Below are 10,402 nucleotides of genomic sequence, written 5' to 3' on the forward strand. Positions count from 1 at the left end.
ACAAATACGGATCTCTTCCAATCAGTCGGCCAGATAGTTGTCTTCCAAATTTCTTGGCAGAGATGAGTGAGTACCTCCTGTGCCGCCTCACTTTCTTGAAAGATTTCAATTTTTATTCCATCAGCTCCTGGTGCCTTGTTCTTTGCCAATTCCTTCAATGCATGTTGGACTTCCTCCCTGAGTATCACTGGCTCTTGATCATATGCTACCTCCTGAAACGGTTGAACATCAACCATTTCCTTTTGGTACAGTGACTGTGTATTCCTTCCATCTTCTCTTGATGCTTTCTGCATCATTCACTGATTTGCGCAGAGAATCTTTCAATAACGAAAGTCAAGGCTTGAATTTTTTCTTCACTTCCCCCAGCTTGAGAAATGCTGAGCGTGTTCTTCCTTTTTGGGTTTCTGATTCCAAATCTTTGCACATTTTATTATAATATTTGGCTTTATTGTCTCGAGCTGATCTTTGAAATTTTCTGCTCAGCTCTTGGACCTCCTAATTTCTTCCATTTGCTTTAGCATCTCTGCGCTGGAGAGCAAGTTCCAGAGTCTCTTCTGACATCTATTTTGACCTTTTCCTTCTTTCTTGTCTTCTTAATGACTTTTTGTTTTCTTCTGATATGGTCCATTTTATATTCGTTTTAAAGTTCCAAGTTTTTACAATCACAATTAACTCTATTAAACACTCACAACTGAATCATATAATTCTAGCAGCATATTTCCCCACCTTTTCTTACCCAGACCCACCAGGCCAAAAATGTTTGGTGGGAGTTAGACTGTGGGTAGAGGAGCCATATGAACTAATTCACTGTACCAGCTCACTGGAGAACTGCAGGCCTATAGGAGAAAAGTCCAGGAGATCTAGTTGAAAGGATAACTTAATCCCAATCCTATTGCAGCCTATTTCTCCATCTTTACTCCACATCGCTTCCTTTTCTGAGAAATGAGAAAGGTTCCTGTGACATGCTGGTTATATGATGGGCAAGTCTCTTTCCTTCTTAAGTATTGCACTGGTGGTCCTCCCTTCTAAATCCTGTCTTCATGTCTTTTTCTCACTTCTCCCAGTGGCAGCAAGTGGCCAAAATGGAAAGAGTTCTAGTCTTTCCAGGGAGTGAGACATTATCTGAGTTCAAAAAATAGATATGAAGAAGTTTAGTGGATTAGAAGGAGTCCTAGTGGCACAAACAGGTAAGCACTTGAGTGCTAACCAAAAGGTTAGTGGTTTGAACCCACCCAGCGTCTCTATAGAAGAGAGAGCTTTCTGCTTCCGCAAAGATTATATGCCAGAAAATTCTACGGTTTACTCTGTCACGTGGATTGCTATGAGTTGGAATTGACTCATTGGCACCCAACAACTACAATGAACTAAGAATCTTGGAATCAGAGCCTAAACGAAACCTTGCCCTAAACTTGCTGAGTGACATTTCTTTAACCTCAATGTCCACATCTGTAAAATGGAAAGAATGTTTCCTGCCCTCCCATCTCAAAAGGTTATTACAAACTTGAAAGAACAAGCAGACCAGCCTGGAGCAGCTAGAGGAACAGAAGATATTTCTTGAAAGAAAGACCAGCAGGAAAAATTCAAAACAAAAATGGCAATCTGATTGACTACAAGAACAATCAAGATGTTCACCGGGGAGCCATCGAGACAAGCAATCAAGTCCCTTTAGGACAAACCCCCCTCCAAGACTAAAACTCAACACATGAGCAGGCATGTACGCTTGCTGGTGACCACACTGGTCTACTAGTGAGTGGAAGAGGGGGAAAGGCAGCAATGATGATATAGGCTGAGTTTGGCCATGTTCCATAGACTCCTGTTGACCTGGAGATGAGAGAGAAAAGAAGAAGGGCTGGTTGGTCTGAAGTGTGGTGATATCTGGGGACTCCTGAGCCCTTGGACAAGGACATAGCCATGGAGGGCTAGAGCTAAGAGTGAAGTGTCCCACTGATATGAAGTGAGGGGAAATACACGAGATCGCCCAAACTTGTAGATAGTACTCATTCGACCTAGTTTCAATGGCTTGATGATCAGAACTCGACTAGAGGAAGATAAAAAAATATTTTTTGATAAAGGAAACAAGTATAAATTGCTACAATTTGATGAACTTGACATATACTTATGGATGTAGGAGCTCAAAATAAAGAAAGGGAAGGAATCTTTATATCAAGTATCAATCCTATCCCCTCTGTATACAGGGTTGATAGAGATGGGCAAGTTAAACATTGGCTACCTAAAATGGGAGTGGGGGGTTGTAATAAAGGCACAAAGTGATTGGCTTACAAGTTTTCAAGAGGGAGTTTAGTTTCAGAGTGTGTCGGGGAAGGTAGAATCCCCACTGAATAGTTTTCATCTTGTCTAGACAGGTCTGGTGAAAGAAGATGGGGATAAGATTCTTATGATTCAAAAGGGAGTAATTGTTATCATGACTAATTCCAACTATTACAACTGTAAAGGTAGAAGTTTTGTAACAAAAAGGGTGGAGTAGTTAATCTTACATCCCAGGAACAGAGGACCCTAGGACCATCAAGAAAGAAGAGCACAAGCAGAATGTGGGACCCTATCCAGAGAAGCAGCAACACCAGAGATGGAGGCAGAGATGGGGACATGGAGAAGAGGGAGCAGCTGAGTATGCTAGACTCATGAAAAGAGAGAGACTGATTGCTGGCAGCCAGGAAGCAGGCTGGCAAAATGTGCCCTTTGATTGTTTAAATGATTATATATTCCTGAATGTTTTTGTGTACATGCCCCCCCACCAAAAAATAAAAAAATAGAGGGAATAGAAGCAAATACTGTTGAATGATGATGCACGGAGGAGATTATAATCATTGCAATATAATGATGAGTGTAAAACCGATGTTCTCCAATATAAACTATCACTCAATTCACAATAAAAGCTTTGAAAAAAAAGTTATTACAAGAATTCAATGAGACAATGGATGTGAAAATTCTTTAAAGACTAAAGTTCCATTTACAGTCCAGACCCTAATATGAGAACATTCTCTCCAAATCCCTGATGAGTCATGGCATGTAAGCTTTTTACTCAAAATTATATCAATCAGTTTACTCAAAATTATATCAATGAATTTCACTAAGAAAGTATTTTTTAATTAACTTCATTAAACTAATTCCCTGATAAATGTTCTGTAAAGCACAAGTAAACAATTTCTAATTTTTCTAGATTTTTTATAATTTTAATCAAGATCTGTTCTTTAAGAACTTTCTAAGAAAGATTTGATTCATCTTCAAACATTATAAAATTTATTTGCTAGCCATTATTTCCACCAAGTCCTTCTGTTTCTCATATGCATGTGAAAGCTGGACAGTAAATAAGGAAGTGTAGAAGTATAGAACTGATGCATTTGTATTATGGTGTTGGAGGAGAATATTAAAAGTACATGGACTACCAAAAGAACAAACCAATCTGTGTTGGACTAAGTACAACCAAATGCTCCTTAGAAGCCAGCATTAACTGACTTCATCTCTCATACTTCGAACATGTTGTCAGGAAGGACCAGTCCCTAGAGAAGGACATCATGCTTGGTAAAGTGGAGGGTCAGAGAAAAAGAAGGAGACCCCCACTGAGGTGGATTGGCACAGTGACAGCAACAATAGGTTGGGTTCAAGCGTAGTAGCAATTGTGAGGGTGGTGCAGGACCGGGCAGTGTTTCATTCTGTTGTCCATAGTGTCACTATGGGATGGTACCAACTCAAAGACACTTAACAACAATAACTCCTGTTTTGGGGAGCAGTTTTAGCCATTATCAGTTTTATTTTGTGCTGCTTATTTCTAGCAAGTGGAATTTTCCCAGGCATCAATTTTGCAGTGTTCAGTATTGCCAACAAAGATGCAAACATTCAGTTTGCTATTCCATCCATAATAAATTTTACCTCATGTAGTTTTAGCCATTGTCAGTTTTATTTGTGTCAACTGCTTTTACCAGTTCTTCTTTACTTCTGCAACCCTTCAAAACAAACAGGGTCAAAATGACAGTGTCAAAAACTACCCCTTGCCTGTTAACTGTCTGACTGACTTGAACTGTTGTTGTTGTTAAGTGCCATCGAGTCAATTCCCACCTATAGTGACCCTGTATAGGGTCTCCAAGCACCGACCTTGCAGTTCAAACAGCTTTGCAGTCTGGCGCATTAATCCACAGTGCCACATCAGGAATTGTTGAACTGTTATTGTTGTCAAGTGCCATGGAATCAGTTCTGACTCATAGCGACCCTGTACAGGGTTTCCGAGGCTGTAAATCTTTACGGGAGCAGTGAGCCTCATCTTTCTCCTACAGAGCAGCTGGTAGTTTCGAACTGCTGACCTTGTGGTTCACTTCCCGATTCATAACTACTACGCTACTAGTACTTTAAAAATTGCTTTAAAATCACAAGAAAATAAAAATTAAAGACAGGTCTTTAAATAGCCAGGTGCTATTCTGATGTCTAAACATCTCATTGAGTCCTTCAGCCTGAACTTTGTTCACATGCCCATTTTATTGTAGAGAAAATTGAGACCAAGAAAGAGGAAGAGATTGTCAGAGTTCGGATCAAAAATCCCTGGTTTAATTCTCAGCTAATGCAATTTGAATGGTTATAAATTCCAAAATTAGCTAATTTAATTTTTTAAACTTTTGCAGTCACTTTGTTGGAAATTAAATATAAATAAAAATATTAGTTTAGCTAGGATATAGAGCAGTTAAGAGAAATCATGTGAATATAAACAAGGCATTCTCAAAGAGCTTTGTGAAACAGCAAATGAGACAAAGAGTGTGAAACTGTTTTGTAAACAGCCCAACACTAAGCAAATGGAAGTTACTGCCAGTTGTGCTAAAGGCTATGTAGAAAGCTGTTACCTGTTCTGACTCATTGTGGCCCTATATAGGGTTTCCGAGGAGCAACTGGTGGGTTTGAACTGCCGACATTATAGTTCACAGTCCAGTACCTATCCTACAGCACCACACCTCCGGCACAACAGCAGTAGTACCAAGAAAAAGCCGTGAAGGCATGGGTTCAAGCAATCCTGCCTTAACCACTTCTAAGCTAAGTATTCTCAGTCAAGTCATTTCTCTTGTTGTTGTTGTTAAGTGCCGTTGAGTCGGTTCCGACCCATAGCGACCCTGTACAGGGTTTCCGAGGGTGTAAATCTTTACGGGAGTAGAAAGCCTCATCTTTCTCCCACGGAGCGGCTGGTAGTTTCGAACCGCTGACCTTAAGGTTCGCAGCCCGATTCGTAACCACTACGCTACCAGAGCTCCTTCATTTCTCTTCTTATATCTGTTTTTTAATCTGTAAAATGGCAGACCTTATAGATATCCCAGGGCAGATAACAATTAATCAAGACAACAGATGTTTTGTTAGCATGCTCTGAAGAACTAATAGAGGTGAGCATTGTTACTGACAAAGGCCACAGAGAATTTGGAGAGAAGTGGTTAGAGTTTAAGTTTAGGAGAATCATTTTTATAAAGTTGCTCTAGTTCATAAACTTAAAGCAATTTTTTAAAAAAGTATACCAATTAAACTGGAAACCCAAGCTAATCAGGTAATTAGCAAATAGTTTATGTTTCCCACACAGATTCAAAGAAGGTCAGTTTTGGTAAATGTTTATCAGTTCCATTTAAATTTTTATGTCTAGCAGCTATGAAAAATTAATATTAACATCCATTAATCTCTCTCTCCTCTCTTTTTAATTCTATTGCATTCTTAGTCCTTGCTTTGTCTCCTGGGATGGCCAATATTTCTAATTAGTGTAAAGAAGTCTGGTGTCTTTTACAAAGGGCAGAGACATAGGTTGACCAGACTTAAATTCATATCCCTCTTCAGTGACTTACAGACAGTGACCTTGGGAAAATAATTTCTCCTTACTAGACCTCTGTGTCCTCGCTTGTAAGATATGGCTAGTAATATCTCCATCACAGGATGAAATGAGCTAATTCCTAGAAAGCCCAGTTCCTCACATAAACGTTTCATGATTTTGCTTTGTCCAAAGAGTTCAACCATTTCAAGAGATACCATATGAACAAGAGCCAATGATACTCAGAGATGATATGCAGATGATACAACCTTGATCGCTGAAAGTGAAGAGGACTTGAAACATTTACTGATGAAGATTAAAGAGCACAGCCTTCGATATGGATTACATCTCAATGTCAAGAAAACAAAAATCCTCACCACTGGACCAATAAACAACATTCTTATCAATGGAGAAAAGATTGAAGTTGTCAAGGACTTCATTCTTCTTGGATCAACTATCAACACTCGCGGAAGTAGCAGTCAAGAGATCAGACGATGTATTGCACTCGGCAAATCTGCTGCACAGGAACTTTTTAAAGTGTTGAAGAGCAGAGATGTCAGCTTGAGGACTAGGGTGCGCCTGACCCAGGCCATTGTGTTTTCAATAGCCTCATATGGATGCGAAAGCTAGACAGTGAATAAGGAAGATCATAGAAGAATTGATGCCTTTGAGTTGTGGTGTTGGAGGAGAATACTGAAAGTGCCATGGACTGCCAAAGGAACCAATAGATCTGTTTTGGAAGAAGTGCAGGCAGAGTGCTCCTTGGAGGCCAGGATGGCTAAGCTTCGTCTCTCCTACTTTGGACATATTGTCCGGAGGAAACAGTTGTTGGAGAAGGATGTCATGCTGGGTAGGGTGGAGGGTCAGAGAAAAAGAGGAAGGCCCCCAAACAGATGGATCAGCCAGGTGGCATCATTGATGGACTCAAGTGTGGCAGCGGTAGTGAGGTTGGCCCAGGATCAAACATTGTTTCGTTCTGCTGTGCATGGGGTCACTATGAGTCGGTTCCGACTCGATGGCACCTGACAACAACAACAAAGAGCTCTGGGTACAAGTCAGGCTGCTAATCTCAAGATCTGCAGTTCGAAACTACCAACTGTTCCTTGATAGAAAGAGGAGGCTTTCTGCTCCTGTAAAGATTAACAGCCTTGGAAACCCTATACAAGGTTGCTATAAGTCAGAAATGAACCCCCAGCACAAAACCACCACCACTAGTCTTCTCTCTCTTTTTTTTAATTTCGGGTTGTGTGTGTTTGTAGTGAGGGGTGTTTGAATGGGAGAGAGAAAGAGGGAGCACTCTTTTCATTTCAGCTAGAAAGTGGGGAAACCTTCTAGAAGAAAACATAAGAACAAAGGGGTTTTTGTTCCAAGAAAAGTTGAGGTTGCACAAAGAGGTGTTTATGGACTCCATGGAAGGGATGGACAGCATTGGATAGTTATTAATTAGTCATTCAGCATAAGGTACTGACCCCTGCACTGTACTAAGATCTTTGCTGATTCCAGGTACCTAGGGTTGAATAAAACATGGTCTTTTCCTCAAGACGTTCACTGTCTTGTGAAGCGCACTAACAGGTAAACAAGACAGTTACATCCCAGTGTGGTCAGTGCCATGGTGAGAAAGCGAGGAACTATGGGAGCCCACAGAAAGCCACCTGCAGATTCCTCTCAAAACATGCTCTCTGAGCACCAGGATTTTTGTCTATTTGGTTTGCTGTGGTATCTCTAGCACCAGACTAGTACCTGGCACATAGTAATATTCAATAATATTTGTTAAGTAAATGAATACAAATTAAGACACATTACACAGACTTGCTTCCCCCTATAAAGCCCCTCTCCATTCCATATTATTTTACATCTATTCATTCATCAGACTTTTACTGAGTATTTACTATTTCTAGACACTATGCTGGATTCTGAGTGGTGAACCAAACAGACAAGTTCCTGGCCTTCCTAAACTCATCATCTGGGAAAGACCTAGGCATAAAATAGTTCCCTGTACAGTTCTCATGCTCCTCAAGCCCTAACCCAGCCCTGTGCCCCATGTTGCTGTGGTCTTGAACAAGCCTCAAGCTCCAGCAAAGCACCGGATTCCATTCAGAACAGAGATGGAGTCTCCCTTTCTCTGTGTTGCCTGTAGTCACCTGAGCCCTGAGGCAGTCAGGGTTCTTGCACATCTAGAACTTTACTTAGGCCTCCTTCAGCTACTGACTTGGCCATGCTAAATTCCAGCAAGGATCAACAGCTAAGCAAGTCCTTTGCACTGCCAAAGAAATAAGATTGCAGTGGCTACAGGGAGGTGGGTAAAAGAGGGTGTGGTACAGGCAAGAGGTCACTGGCCCTCCAGTCTCAAATTCCATTTCTAGAATTCTAGACTGAGTTCCTTTGGATAAGTTTACTGAGGTGAAGATGCTTGAATTATACTTTGAAGAGTAAGGAAGAACTCAGCAGAGAGTGGAAAGGTCTGTGGGGAGAAGGAGAAGCAACCCTTTAGAAACACCACCTGAGTTCAGGAAATCTTAAGTGGTTCTCAGCCTTTTTTATATCATGGACCATGGACCCTTTAGACAGATTGGTGAGACTCCTAGTCCATGAACCTCCTCCCCTCAAAATAGCATTTCTAAATGTCATTATAACATACATGGTGGTAGTGAGGGGGTGGTGTGCCCTCGAGTTGGTTCCAACTCATAGCAAACCCTGTATAGGGTTTCTGAGGCTATAATCTTTCGGGGAGCAGAAAGCCTCATCTTTCTCCCTCAGAACCACTGGTGGATTTGAACTGCTGATCTTGTGATTAACAGCCCAACACGTAACCCACTATGCCACCAGAGCTCCTTCTAATATACATAGGATTGTTTAAAATTTTTTAAATAAAAGAATGAAATATAGTTATCAAAATACTTTAAATGTGATATAGTAATATAGGCTTGGTAACAAATTGAATAGCAAGATCTAATCACAAATTTGGAATCCTAGTGTGGTACTATAGGATAAGCACTGGACTGCAGACTACGAGGTTGGCTGTTCAAACCCACTAACTGCTCCTTGGAAACCCTGTACAAGGTCGCTATGCTTCAGAATTTGACTCAATGGCACTTAACAACAACAATCACAAGTTTGACAACATCATTTCAAAATTGTGATGAATCCAACCTATTTTGAGGTATCTGTAACAACTGTAATGTGATATAAAAACATCGTTTCAAAATTGTGATTACTCCAACCTGTTTTGAGGTATCTGTAACACTATAATGTGATATAAAAACATCTGTGATTTCTGTTGCTGACAAAGACATAGATACTCAGGTACTGCCAACACTACCTGAGTATGTTGCCTGTATTTGAGATTGAAGAAAATAATGCACTTCTCTAAAGGTTCATGAAAATGAAAGTGTTACTTTTTACTACCCAAGATCATAGAGCCACTGAGTTCTCTCCACAGACTCTCTGATAGCAAGGACCCCTCTCATTCGATTAGAGTGTAGAGTTTCTAGGAAGGGGTTAAGGGTTTGTGTCTGTAGCAGAGGTTTTTGATAAAGTGTGGGATTAAAGAAGTAGTGGAATGTGGTTTGTAGAAACCAAAGAGCCAGACAAAATTGAGACCTCCCCAAGCTATGTGATCTTGGGCAAGTCATTGCACTTTTCTGAAAAATGCAGATATGTATTCACACATATCTCACAGACTGGTGTGATACTCAAAATTTTCTCTTCAACCCTAGAGTTTAATATTATCAAATACACATTTAGTACACAATTTGCTTCAGTTGTCCCATAATTTTGTTTTATAGTTGATCTTTTTATTCAAGATTCAAATAAAAGCTATGCATTGCGTTTGGATGCTAGTCTCAGGTGTCTCTTAATCTATAGGCTCTTCATTTCCCTAATTTGTTTCTTTATTTCCCTTTAAAGCTTTCCACAGTCTAGATTCTGCTGCTTGCCTTCTCATGGAGTCCTTTGACATGCTCCTCTGTATTCAGTATTTATTTAAAATGGTAATTAATTCAAGAGACTTACTATGTTAAGATCTCATTTATTTGAAAAAAATATTCCTAGACAGTAGGATGTATTTCCATAAGTGGCACATGTCATACTGTCTCTCTTTTGAGAATGTTAACATCCACTGATAATCGTGTTTTGATCCATTAATTCATTAAAAGTTATAAAATGGTAATATTCTAATTCTATTGCTTCTTCCTCATTTTTAGCTAGACTTTTTTTTTTCTCATCAATTAAGTTCCCTAACATATATAGTTTGTTCAGAATAATTGTTTGATTCTTTCTTTATATACCAGTTTCTTTATATACCAGAATTGGTTCCTACCATTCTCCAACGTGATCACTGAGTTTTTGTTACAGTTATGGATGTATAGATTTAGGCATTTTAAATATGTTTTCATCCATTGCAATTATTATTCTTGGTCTCCTCTATGGCCAGTGAGAACTTATTCAAGTTGATTCCTGACACCATTTGAGTGGTTTTTGATGGATCCTTTCATTCCTATTTGATAGGAATTTCCAAGCTTATCTTGCACAATTTCCTGCCCTTCATCTGTAATGAGTCATTTCTCCAAGAAGCTCAGGTTTCTTTTAGTGAGAAATGTCATTTGGTTTTTGTCTAAA

The sequence above is a fragment of the Chrysochloris asiatica genome, unplaced genomic scaffold (genome assembly GCF_000296735.1).
Source record: "Chrysochloris asiatica unplaced genomic scaffold, ChrAsi1.0 scaffold00140, whole genome shotgun sequence".
In the NCBI taxonomy this organism is placed as follows: domain Eukaryota; kingdom Metazoa; phylum Chordata; class Mammalia; order Afrosoricida; family Chrysochloridae; genus Chrysochloris; species Chrysochloris asiatica.